Source organism: Oratosquilla oratoria, chromosome 7, assembly GCF_046742065.1.
Source record: "Oratosquilla oratoria isolate Oo_2021 chromosome 7, ASM4674206v1, whole genome shotgun sequence".
Classification (NCBI taxonomy): domain Eukaryota; kingdom Metazoa; phylum Arthropoda; class Malacostraca; order Stomatopoda; family Squillidae; genus Oratosquilla; species Oratosquilla oratoria.
The window spans coordinates 40,302,350-40,315,398 of NC_134783.1; the positions used below are offsets into that span (position 1 = coordinate 40,302,350).

The 13,049-nt window shown below is 38.7% G+C and overlaps 1 protein-coding gene across 4 annotated transcripts in view; it reads left to right on the plus strand.

Moving 5' to 3' along the window:
• The first annotated feature begins 4,266 nt into the window (after window positions 1–4,266).
• The window catches only part of LOC143027091 (uncharacterized), a 107,289-nt gene continuing 98,506 nt past the window's right edge, over window positions 4,267–13,049 (plus strand). For 3 of the 4 annotated variants that reach the window (XM_076188051.1, XM_076188054.1, XM_076188053.1), the window contains exon 1: window positions 4,284–4,481. The gene's annotated coding sequence lies outside the window, so the exon portion shown is untranslated. Of the gene's footprint in view, window positions 4,482–13,049 lie in introns of all 4 variants that reach the window. The other variant, XM_076188052.1, reaches the window with a different exon arrangement.

The following is a 13,049-nucleotide window of genomic DNA, read 5'->3' on the forward strand; positions in this document are numbered from 1 at the left end:
AATTACGGAGCTCTTGAGGACTCACCTGGAGTAGACGATGCCGAAAAAGGTATCGGGGAGACGAACTCCAGCGCCAAAGTGTGACCATGTCCGTCACGGATGTCCTCATGGAAACGGAGGAGGGTAGTCGAGGATTTTATTCAGCTGAGGGGAGCCCCGAGGATGAATCGATCAGTCGTATGGAACCTCGAAGATTTCGAGGTAAGATATGAGTTGGTGGATTCATTGTTTGGGGCTCCACTCAGAGGAATAAAATCGTTTGCCGCTCGCCAGAATAACGTTTTGGCTTCGGTGAATGAATGCTGCTGGATCTGGATCTACGGCGTGTGTCTGCAAGACGTCTCCACGAGCTTATTTGAAATGACGTCTTTACGTCACCGTAAAAAGAAAAGAAAAAAATCTAGCCCAAGAGAACTTTCGGGGCTCTAGACTTTGGAAAAAAATGAACTTTCGGGGCTCCAGACTTTGGAAAAAAGAAAAAGACGGTCCACCAGATTCTGACGGCCTCCGAGGTCCGAAGTCACCGACTGAGACGACCTCCGGCAGACTGAGTGGGATTCCGAAAGACTTCGCCATATCCCGAAAGGCTTTGGCATACGACAAAATACTGTTGAAAGCGGAAGAGTCCGACAGAGTGTTCGAAGTAAAGAATCAGGAGACAGAGTCGGAATGATCTAAATAAAGATTTTAGATTCAAGTTGATACAGAAACGACATCAGACTTCGACAGACTCCAACGTAGAGGCGAAGCACTGGTTTTGGCAGAAACGGAATACAAGAGATCACTTCGAGACAGGAAAACAATAGGGTACGAGACAGAAACTCTTAGCAATAACCCTACGTGCGAAGAATAAAACGCGGTAGTATAACGTTTCATGAAATTTGAAAGAAAAAACTCACTTCCCCACTCCCACGAAATGGGAAGTGAGAAACCCCTGGCAGGGTAAGCCCTGTCAAGAGTAGGTGCCGGGAATCGAGCTCGCGACTATCTGCTCATGAGCTCGACACGTTATCCACTGGGTTACCGCGAAGCCCGAATGTTTAAAATTGTTACTTTTTCTGAAATATTTTGCTCCGACTCTTGCTGATGATGTCATTTGGTCGCGAAATAAGCTTTCATTCCACTACTGTATTAATGTCAACAGTAACCCATAACCTAACTGGTGACGCATGTTGTACCAAGTTTTCTTCAGCATTGCGAAGGCTAACCCGCTAAGGCCGAGATGGTTCTCTAAGCTGAATAAAGTCGTCTGGAATTAACCAGAATAAAATCATTAAAGCCATACAAAAGCCATAAAAGTCTCAGGTTAAAACCTTGAAGACTGACATTTGTTACCTAATTAAAGCTGGCAGGAAGTCTGAGAGACTGAGAAAGGAAGACAATGGCCTAGCAGTCTCCTCTAATTTCAGAATCCTCGGCCCTGGCACCCAGTACCTCAGTCAGACTCAGCCTTGACATAAAACTGTTCTCTTACTGTCATCAAGTTACGGCAGATAATGTATTTCTTCGTGCTTGCAGGGACCTATTAGCGTTGTAATAATTTTAGCCAACTCTGACGATGTGGCTGTACTACACCAGGTGATTATAACGACAAGACCAGCGTGAGTGACATTGGAAACGACATTACGACCGCTAATAGACTGCGGTGAATAATAGAATCTTAGACAGGATGTTAGGATTATTGGCTGAAGTAGGCATCTAGTGGTAGCGAGATTAGTGGTCCTAGTCACGTCGCCATCATTAATTAGAAAGAAATGAAGAAAGGATCTAGATCCGTCACTAGATCCCAACACCAAGGACACCTTATCCGTTCTACTTTTATCCATGATCTTATATTTGTTGTGGCCGTCTCCAGGCGATTATACTCAAATGTGGAAACACCACTCGTCATCTACCCCTCTTTCTACTAACTTATCTACCAGCCTCTTATAGAGCTTGGAAGCCACCACTTGGTCGTCCCGACCAACCCTTTCCTACTACCCTTCTACAGAGCTGTGGCATACTACAATATTTTGGAAATCAACAATTGATTTTTTATACAAGGGGCTAACTCAATAATTAAAACAGTTTTACATAAGCTCGTTAAAACAATGTTAGAAAGATATATCCTGCAATGGATGTTGTCATCGACTTAATGGTAACCCTTCCACATAAGGGACAGAGCTCAGATGATCAACATACAATCTAACATGACTTCTGTTATTCCTCTCTTTAATTCCTCATCTAGATTTGGAGCCCATCGGCAGCGACACCCACCTCCTTCCTCTCCCCCTCCTCCACCTCACCAACACCCTCTCGACCAGCGGGGCGTCCCTGCGAGACGAACCTTCCTACCCGACTCTTCCAACATAAGGGAACAAGCCCCTGCCATCAATATTCATTCCAATATGATTTCCAGTATACCTCTTTTCAATGCTTGTTCTAGGACCAAATCACATCTCCCGACCCCCCTTCCTTCCCCTCTGCACGTCACCAATAAGATGACCCGAATTGTACCCATACCCCCTCTCCTTCCCCCTGAACACCCTCCTCCCTTCCGGCGGTCAACGTGCCGACCCCCACCCCCTGTATCTCAGCCAGTATATAATCCCAAGCTCTCTGCACTTTTCTTCCATTGTTTAGCATGTAACCGTGTAAACTGTGTTAGACTTATTTGTAACTTTCTGAAGATGACTCCATGTGGTCGAAACGTCAGTTAAAATGGAAGACTATGGCCGGCTTGTATTTGCCCAGTTATTAGGAAATTTTTAAAACATTAGAAATAAAATTAACAACTGTGAGAATGCTGTTGTAATTAACAAAGTAAATATATATATATATATATATATATATATATATATATATATATATGTATGTATATTACATACATATAGCTGTATGTATATATATATATATATATGTATATATATATATATATACCAAAAGACTATAAACTAACCGAGCAAGTGGGTCTGTCCCACATCTCTCCTAATTCTTACTTCCTTCCATTTCATTCTTTCCTTCCACCAAACCCCAAATCCCCCTCCCTCTCTCTCCCCCATCTTATCTATCCTACCCTCTAACTATATATATATATATATATATATATATATATAATGTATATATATATAGATAAACATATATGTATATATATAAATAAACATATATGTATATTAGATTGCACTAATGTCGTAACACATTGGTAAAATTTAAACTTAGAACCCACTGTCGGTGGAAAAAGATAAAAAGTGAGATGATTGTTCCTGTATATTTCGACCACTCTCTGCTGAAGAGGATCACAGAGAGTGGTCGAAATATACAGGAACAATCATCTCACTTTTTATCTTTTTCCACCGACAGTGGGTTCTAAGTTTAAATATACATATATATACATATATATACATATATATATTCATATGTATACATATATAGGCATACATATATACATATATATACACATTATATATATATATATATATATATATACATATATATATGTATATATATATGTATATATATATATACATATTTATATATATAATAATAATAATAAAACTATTGTTATTGGATATCCTGTGTTGTATAATAAAAAAACAGTTAACTACATTTTCATACAATAAGTTCTAGCAGAAACACCCGCCCGTACATGGAATTTTATATAAAAGAAACATATGGGCCCAATACAATAGATATAACATCCTCCAAATTTCATGTCTTAACTATGTGTCTGAATGCATAACACTTTCGTAGATACTGTGATAAATACACTGAAAGTACGTCCACAAAATGGAGCGCTAGTCGACTGTAACTGATAAATACAAGTAAACGACAAATGCTAACAGTTTCTCTTGAAAAAAAAAAACGCACTCGCATTCCAATCTTATTCACGATTGTAGTCCGCTAAACAGCTTGCATCATAATTAATCAATGGGTAATATGCCATGGTCAAAGTAGTCCAGCCCTAATGAAAAATACGAAGATGTAATTGTTCTTTTATGGTCAAAATCAACAACTATTGATAATAATATGTATTCTTACTGGGGCAAATTAATGCAGTTCATGACATTCCAAAGTGCCTATTGAGCGGGATTGAACTAATTTAGCACTTTACGTTTATACTAACAACTATGCAAAATAATTCTCGTGATATAGCAATCGGATGGATAATTGTATTTAATGAAGAAATCAGGTCTCATTTTTACAGTGGTATAATGTGGTTGTCGATGATGGTAATGAAATTTTATATATGTAGCGCATTTTCTCTAGTTTATATTTACTATCTGAAGAATCTGGCCACACTCGCTACTGTTTACATTTCACTTCCAACCGTTGTTTGAAAACTGAGAGAAGAAATTGGGTGATCATACAGGCTGTCTAACAACTAATAAATGTCATTAAGTACAAGGTAGATATCCTTGAAAGTGGCATTCCAAAGGCTTTGTTGTGTCCAAAATAAACAACATACTAAATGATATAATAGGTTTGGACACAAAAGGTCGGAGGTAGGTTGCGATGTGATTTGCGTTCTATCATCTATGTATATTTTGAAATGCTGGAAGTGAAATATGATTAAGGAATTCATAACATATATAGAGATGAAGTTAACATACTGCAGTGCTAAGAGGCAATATTTATAATGAATGTATTTGTCACCAGTCGTTGGTGTTCTTATAATAATTTGGGCAGTTGTTTATTTCACAAGTTATTTTTCACCATTAATTTTAAATTTAAGAAGTAGCCGCCTTATCAAAGAATTCTTGGTTTATGTTCAGAAGTACACACCTAAGTGATATATGAATAAAGAATTAAATGTTGATTATGCAAATGAATATACAACAATGGAATAATATGTTTTTCTTTGAAATAAATTTCTCTTTTGGAAGTGCACACCTGCACATTATTATAATTATAGCATTAGAAAATTTATTATTAATTTTGTAAAGATATTATTTTAGTTGTGCACACCTACACAATATAGCATTACTGGTACTGTATAAAATTGATATTGATTCTGTAAATTAAGATACATGAATGTAGTATGCAATTTTCTTGGTGGTAATAAATAACAAAAAACCATGCTATAAGCATATCTATGGTATTTTTTTTAGTTTCGACCATGGGCTCAATATAGCAATAGAAAATTATTAATTTTGTAAATTATAATGTATCAACGTAATATGCAATTTTGTGGGTGGAAATACATACATACATACATAAACCAAGGCTTTTTCCCCCTTCCAAGGGTGGAAATGAAAATAAAAAATACCTTGCTACAAGCAAATATGCTCATGAATGGTTGAAAAGCCCACCAACGTCTCTCACAACGACGAGGATGAGCCGGATGAGATTTAATTTGCAGGTAATGATTTATTAAATACAAGTTAGGTTAATTTAGGTTAGATAAATTTATCATCCTTTCATTTCTTCGACGTCGGCATCTATCATAACAAACATGGCGTACCATTCATCCGGCACGACTTAGTTACTTACGAAATCTGTTTTAGCACCTTTTTTGTTTTTTATTTCTGCTCACAAAATTGCATATTATGTTGATACATTATAATTTTCAAAATTAATAATTTTTCTATTGCTATATTGCGCCCATGGATGAAACTAAAAATTTACCATATCTACTAACAAACGAAGCTGCTAGGATATGGTACAGATGCCATGCTGTCGTCTGTCCAGTCCAGTCAGTGTCAGACGATGGTTTTCATGTGGACTATTCTCCAACTACAGGTGATGTTAATAAGTGCTGTTACAAAGACAATAGGGCTTCCTTGGACTTTATGAGAGAACATGGGGTTCTGCTGTCATCTGTTAATTGCCCGAGGTACATTAATAATCAGCCCGTCATTATCTGTGACGATGACAATGAGCCGAATGATCTTTAGACTTAAAATATAGGTTAGGTTAGTATTGATGAATTCATCATCCTTTCATTTCTTTGACCTTGGCATCTGTCAAAAGAAACATAGAGTATCATTCAACCACTGCAACTTTGTTAGTAAATTGGTTTTAGCAACTATTTTGTTTTTTATTTCTGCCAAGAAAATCACATATTACATTGATGTATTATAATTTACAAAATAATTAATTTTCTATTGCTATATTGTGTAGGTGTGCACAACTAAAAATTTACCTTTGTAAATTATAATAAATTCACATAATATATGTATTTTTTGGCAGAAATCAATAGTTATGAATGAAGCCACTGGCTACCTGACTGAGATGCCATCTTTGTTTTGATGGATGCATTGGTCAAAGAAATTAAAGTATAAATTTGCCTATTCTAACCTAAGCTGCATTTAGTAATGCAATAACTGTAATTCTATAGGTCATCAGAGTCATTGTCATCAGGGATATTGACAGCTGGTTTTGGTATCTGATTGGACTGTGGGCTGAACAGGAATTACATAGCTTTAAGAAATGCATGAATCTCAACTCCATAGCACTGTTTTAAAAATATGTACCATGCGAGGTACTGAGGGTGTAATCCAGATCCTGTGGTCATATCTTCATTTGGTAGTGTATTTGCTTTTATTGGGACTGGACAGACAACATGACATCTCAATCCTATGATCACAGCTTTGTTCAGTAGTGTATTTGCTTTTAGCAACTTTTTCGTTATTGATTTCTGTCAAAAACATGTATATTATGGTGTATTATAATTTACAAGATTAATATATATATATATATATATATATATATTTAAATTGTCCACACCTATGTAATGTAGTATTAGAAAATTAAATATTGATTTTACAAATTATGATACATGAACATACTATGCAATTTTCTTGTTGGAAATAAATAAATAAAAAACCATGCTATATGCATATCTATTAATGAATGAAGCTGCTAGGATACAGTCAAGATGCCATGTTGTCCAGTTGCTGTCAGTTAGATAATGGCTTTCTCGTTGTGAACCGGGTGTTCTTTAACTCCAGGTGAAGTTAGTAAGTGCTGTTACAAAGACAATAGAGCTTCCTTGGACTTTGAGAGAACACGTGGTTCTGCCGTCATCTGTTAATCGCCTGAGGTACAATAGTAATCAGGGGCCGTATACACAAAACTTGCTAGCACTAACAAATAGCTGTTAAGGGTAACAAATTCCTGTTAAGGCTAACATTTAGCTGTTAAGCACTAACAGTGGATACAGAAAACTTGTTAGGGCCTTAAAAGTACTGTTAAGGTAAAAGTGCTGTGGAGGACTATTAAGCTCTTAACAAATTCCTGTTAATAGAGAAGATGGCGGAGCAACAACAACTACAAAGACGACAGCGAGTTTATCGACAGCGATGGGACATATTTAACGAGTACAATGACGACGAATTCATCAAACGCTTCAGAATGAACCGTGCTGGTATAATAACAATGGCTGATTTAGTGAGGGACAAACTTCAATCCCGAACAGAAAGGAATCGACCACTGAGTCCTGAGACAAAGGTGGCAATTACCCTATGATATTTAGCCACAGGTAAAATGCAGCAGTGACGACTTTGGGACCTCGCAAGCAACAATCAGCCGTGTCATTACTCAAACAATTGATGCACTATCAGAACCAGATATTGTAACTCAATTTGTAAAATTCCCATTGACTCGCCAAGAAAAACAAGTGGAGTTCATGGAAGACTGTAGGTTTCCCGGTGTTGTGGGTACCATAGATGGCACAAACATTAGAATTGTGGCAAGTGTCGATGAACATTTATATGTAAACAGAAAACGATACCACAGCATCAACGTGCTTTGCCATGTCTCCCTCTTGTCCTTGTGGTTTAAACTTGGCTTGAATCGCCCATTTATAATTATTTTTTTCTCCATAATCACGTTGACCAAGAGGAGTGTTTCCTCTTGTGACCAGTTTGGCTTCCTTTTCTTTTTCTGTGATTCTTCTGCCATGTCTATATCCTCTGAAATAATTGTTGAGTCGTCTGTCGGAAGATTTGAATGTGGCGCGGCCGCCTGTACAATGCGCCTTCGTCCAAAAATATCTGTCGTTGGTTAATAAGTACTCCTAAAAAAACATACATACGATATCTATGTGTTATCATTATACTCTATTAATAAATTCTGAACAACAGCATTAATAACACTGTTTTATGTGTGCAATTTTTAATAATACGTCCATTTACATGTTCATAAGCTGCTAACTTCAGCACTGTTTAGCGGGACTTGACAAACAACTGTTTGCTAGCTAACATTTGTTAGTTAAGCATTGGTGTATAACTTTTAGTGGTTTTCTGTTAGCTAGCAGAGATTGTTAAGGCTAACAAAAAAGTTTTGTGTATACGGCCCCAGGCTGTCAGCATCTGTAATGATGATGACCTGGATAATCTTTATAATTTGAGGTACTGAATTACTAAATATAGGTCAAGTTACATAGGTTAGGTTAGAATAGATGAATTTATCATACTTTCATTTCTTTGACCTCATCATCTATCAAAACAAACATGGCGTCAGTTAACTGCCTCGACTTCGTTTATTAGTAAGGCTGTTTTTAGCAACTTTTTTGTTATTGATTTCTGCCAAGAAAATTGCATATTACACTGATGTATTATAATTTACAAAATTAATAATTTTCTATTGCAAGGGTAGGAAAAGAGCCAATAGACGGAGTGATCGGGAAGTATGGAGTTCCTGGTAAAAATCGTAGTGGAGAAATGATGGTGGAGATGTGTCTTGAAAGAGAGTTGATGATAGCTAATACAGTATTTAACCACTTCCATACGGTGACGCCTACGTAGGCGGCATGAGGAGCAAGTGGGTACGCGATGATGCCGACGTCGGCATCTTGATTATATTTATTGTAGTCGTACCTACGTAACCTCCATTCTCTCTAAACTGGCTTCATCATATTTTCTATGGTTATCAAGATTCATGGGTGAAAGAGAACAAACGATTGAGCACTGACTTTATTTTTTATAATGCGATTATTATGATGCAACATCGCACGTCGGGCAGCTAATGCTGCTATATGTGCGATGTGCCCCGGAGTGAAGAGGTTAAGAAGAAAGTCAAGCATAAGTACACATGGGAAAGAGTGGTGGATAGAAGGGTGGCAGATAGAGTGTTAATGGACTATATAGTGGTGACCAGGAGTATGGTAGGAACAGTTAAGGATGTACATGTTCTAAGGGGAGAGAGTGGGGGAATATCAGATCATTTTCTGGTGGAAGGTAAAATGAGAGTGGAGAATAGGTGGAGAAAGAGGAAAAGGACAGAAGGTAGGGAGGTACTTAGAGTGAACTGCTTAAATGAGGAAAAAAAGGAGAGTGAGTTTAAGAAGAAACTGAAGGAGGAGTGGGAGGGAGTAAAGGATAGAGTAGAACTAGGAGTGGAGGAGGAATGGGGATGGTTCAAGGAGGGAGTCATAAGGTGTACAAAGATGGTGTGTGGAACAAGGAGGGCGGGAGGAAAAAGAAGGAAGGGAAGTGAGTGGTGGGATGAGGAAGCAAAGAAATGTGTAGAAGAAAAGAAGCAGGCATTCATAGATTGGTTGTAAATTAGGACGAGGGAATCGTATGAGAGGTACAAAGTAAAGAGAAGGGAAGTTAAGCATAAGATAAAGGAAGCAAAGAGGAGAGCAGATGTGAAATGGGGTAAGAGTATGACAGAAAATTTTGAAAGCAATAAAAAGATGTTCTGGAAGGAAATTAAAAGAGAAAAAGGAGGCGAATCAAGTAGAGAGGAAAAGGTAAAAGGTGCAGATGGAGAGATGATAATGGAAGAGAAGGCAGTGAGAGGAATGTGGGCAGAGTATTTTAGGGAGTTGCTAAATGTGGAGGAGGATAGGGAGGGAAAGGTAGTTGCGGTGGGGGGCGCTAAGAAAATGAGTGTGATGAGTGAGGAAAATGGAGGAGAAATAGGGAAGGATGAAGTGAAAGCAGCTGATGGTGAGAGCAGGTAAGGCACCTGGTCTGGATGGATGCCATGCAGAATGTCTGAAGAAAGGAGGTACAGTGATGGTGGACTGGCTGGTGAGGTTGTTTAATGTTTGTTTGAGAGAGGGTAGAGTGCCGGAGGACTGGAGGAGTGCCTGTATAGTTCCGCTTTACAAGGGAAAGGGGGACAAGTGTGAGTGTAGTAGTTTCAGAGGGATCAGCTTGTTAAGTGTAGTTGGGAAGGCATATGGGAGGGTCTTGATTGAGAGGATTAGGAGAGGAACAGTGCGGGTTTAGGACAGGTAGGGGTCGTGTAGATCAGATCTTTGTGGAAAGACAGATATGTGAGAAAGCTATAGGAAAAGGTAAGGATGTTTTCTGGGCTTGTATGGATCTGGAAAAGGCTTATGACAGGGTAGATATGAAGGCACTGTGTGAGGTACTGCAAATATATGGGATAGGAGGAAAGCTGTTAAGAGCAGTCAAGAGTTTTTACGAGAGTAGTAAAGCTTGTGTTAGGATAAGAAATGGAGAGAGTGAATGGTTTGAGGTAAAGGTGGGACTTCGTCAGGGATGTGTTATGTCACCCTGGCTGTTCAATCTTTACATGGATGGGGTAGTGCGAGAGGTGAATGCAAGGGTAGTGGGTCAGAGGTTGGAGATGATTAAAGAAAATGGAGAAAAGTTGGAGGTGAGCCAGTTGTTGTTTGTTGACGACACTGCGCTTGTAGCAGGATCAGAGGAGGTATTGAGGAAGTTAGTGACAGAGTTTGAGAAGGTGTGTGAAAGAAGGAAGCTGAAGATAAATGTGGGTAAAAGTAAGGTGATGAGATGTACAAGGGGAGAGAGTGACAGCAGGCTGGAGGTGAGCATTAAGGGTGAAAGACTGGAGGAAGTGGATAGTGTTAGATATTTGGGTGCGAATGTGGCAGGAAAGGGAGGAGTGGGGGTGGAGGTAGAATGTAGATTGAGAGAAGCGAGTAAATGCCTTGGTGGATTGAAAAGTGTAATGAGAAATAGACATCTGGGAATGGATGCTAAGAGGAGGTTGACAAGTTAAACGCCATATGAGGACGGAGCCTTTATTTGTATGACGTTTTGCTTATTACAGCTTTTTCAAGTACTTTGTGTTGTGACAATTTTCATGAAAGTGGCAGTTGCCAACAAGACTGACGAGTTAAACACCATATGAGGACGGAGCCTTTATTTGTACAATGTTTTGCTTATTACTTTTTCAAGTACCTGAAAAAGCTGTAATAAGCGAATCGTTGTACAAAGAAAGGCTCCGTCCTCATGTGGTGTTTAGCTCGTCAGTCTTGTCGGCAACTACCACTTTCATGAAAAACAGGAGGTTATATGAAGGAGTGCTTGTACCAACAGCATTGTACGGGGCAGAAACATGGAACATGAGAGAGGAAGAGAGAAGGAGTTTGAATGTGTTTGAGATGAAATGTCTGAAAAGTATGGTAGGGGTTACTAGGCTGGATGGAGTAAGAAATGAGGAGGTGAGGAGGAGAACAGGGGTGGAAAGGGAAGTGGGAGATAGGGTTGATGAAAGGATATTAGGATGGTTTGGACACATGGAAAGAATGAGTGAAGAAAGATTAGTAAAAGAAGTGTGGAAGGAGTGAATATGAGGGGGCGTCCTAGGATGAGATGGATGGATGGGGTGAAAGGGGCTTTCCAAAAGAGAGGAATGTCTGTAGAGGAAGGACAGAAGATAGGGCTGGATGGAGAAGGGTTGTGTATAGATGATGCATGATGTGGAGTGGGTAGGGGGTGGGAGATTAGGGAGTATGTGTGGGAAAATAAATTGATGCAGCCAGAATGGATTTCTCCCCATCTCCATTTCTGCATAAGGTTACTAGGCAGCGGCCTTGCTGTGGATGTGCTGTGTCTTGCGACACAGGGCAGTTGACAGGATGCAGGGATGACCCGTCATCCAGGAGGTGCCAAGATAAGAGGGAGGGTGGAGGGGAGTGGAATATATAGGAATTGGAATGGGTGGGAGTGGTTTCTATGCCTTTTTCTTTGTGGCTACCCCCCATGTAGGGGGAAAAAGCCTTTGGTATGTGTATGTATGTATATCCTGTAGGTATGCACTTATAAAAATTTACCTAATTTTCTAATGCTAATACCAAATACACCACTGAATGTAGCTGTGATGATAGGTTCGAGACACCATGATATCATCTATCTAGTCCTGGCTGTCAACATCCATGAAGATGACAGTGACCCTGATGACCTCTAGCATTACAGGTACTGCATTACAAAATGCAGGCTAGGTTAGGTTAGACCAGTGTTTCTCTCTCTCTCCTAACTGAGAGTTCTAAAACTGATATTTGGATTCCTTGTCTTTTTCTGATTCTAATTGTACATACATTTAAATAACTATTACTAGTATCACCCTAGTTATTGGTTGCCAAATGTTAGTGACCTCTCATATGACTTCAAAGTATCTGAAGTCATATCTCCTGAACGGTTGTTCGGATTGATTTTTAAGCCTCAGAAATGTGTTTAGGGGCCTAAAACTACCCATAAACCAAATTTCAGCAAAATCTGAGAGATGAGTATGTTAATTTGTTGTAGATCTCGTAGAAAATCCCCTAATAGTCCTATTGTACATTACTTTTACTTACCTTGTCTTAAATGTGGCTATTGATTGAATGGTTACTATATATTCTGGGAATGAATTCCAAGGGTCAGTATCCCTAAGGGCAAACAAATTCCTCTTCTTCATGGTCCTCCAGTGGTCAGGTTTGCTCAACTTCATGGAATGGCCTCTGAGGTTATTTCTGTTCAGCTAGAAGAACCTTGTGTAGGGACATCCTTGTAGCCTTGCAGGAGCTTGAAGGTCTTGATTATGTCTCCTCTCACTCTACTCTCCTCCAGGGACTGTAAGCCAAAGCCAAGACATGGATGGCATGAGTCACAGGAGAGCTGGATGAGACCTGATACCAATTTTGTTTCCAACCTCTGTATTCTTTCTTGATCCTGAATGTCTCGTTTTAAGTAAGAAGACCACGCTTGATTTTACAAATATTACAAAGGCGGAGCATGCCGACAGGAGACCTTTTGGTCCATAACTAGGTCAGATGTGAAAAAATATATATAAAAATGACAAAAAAATAAATGTAAATAGATAAATGAATAAAATAAAAATTATAATAATATAAATAATAAAAA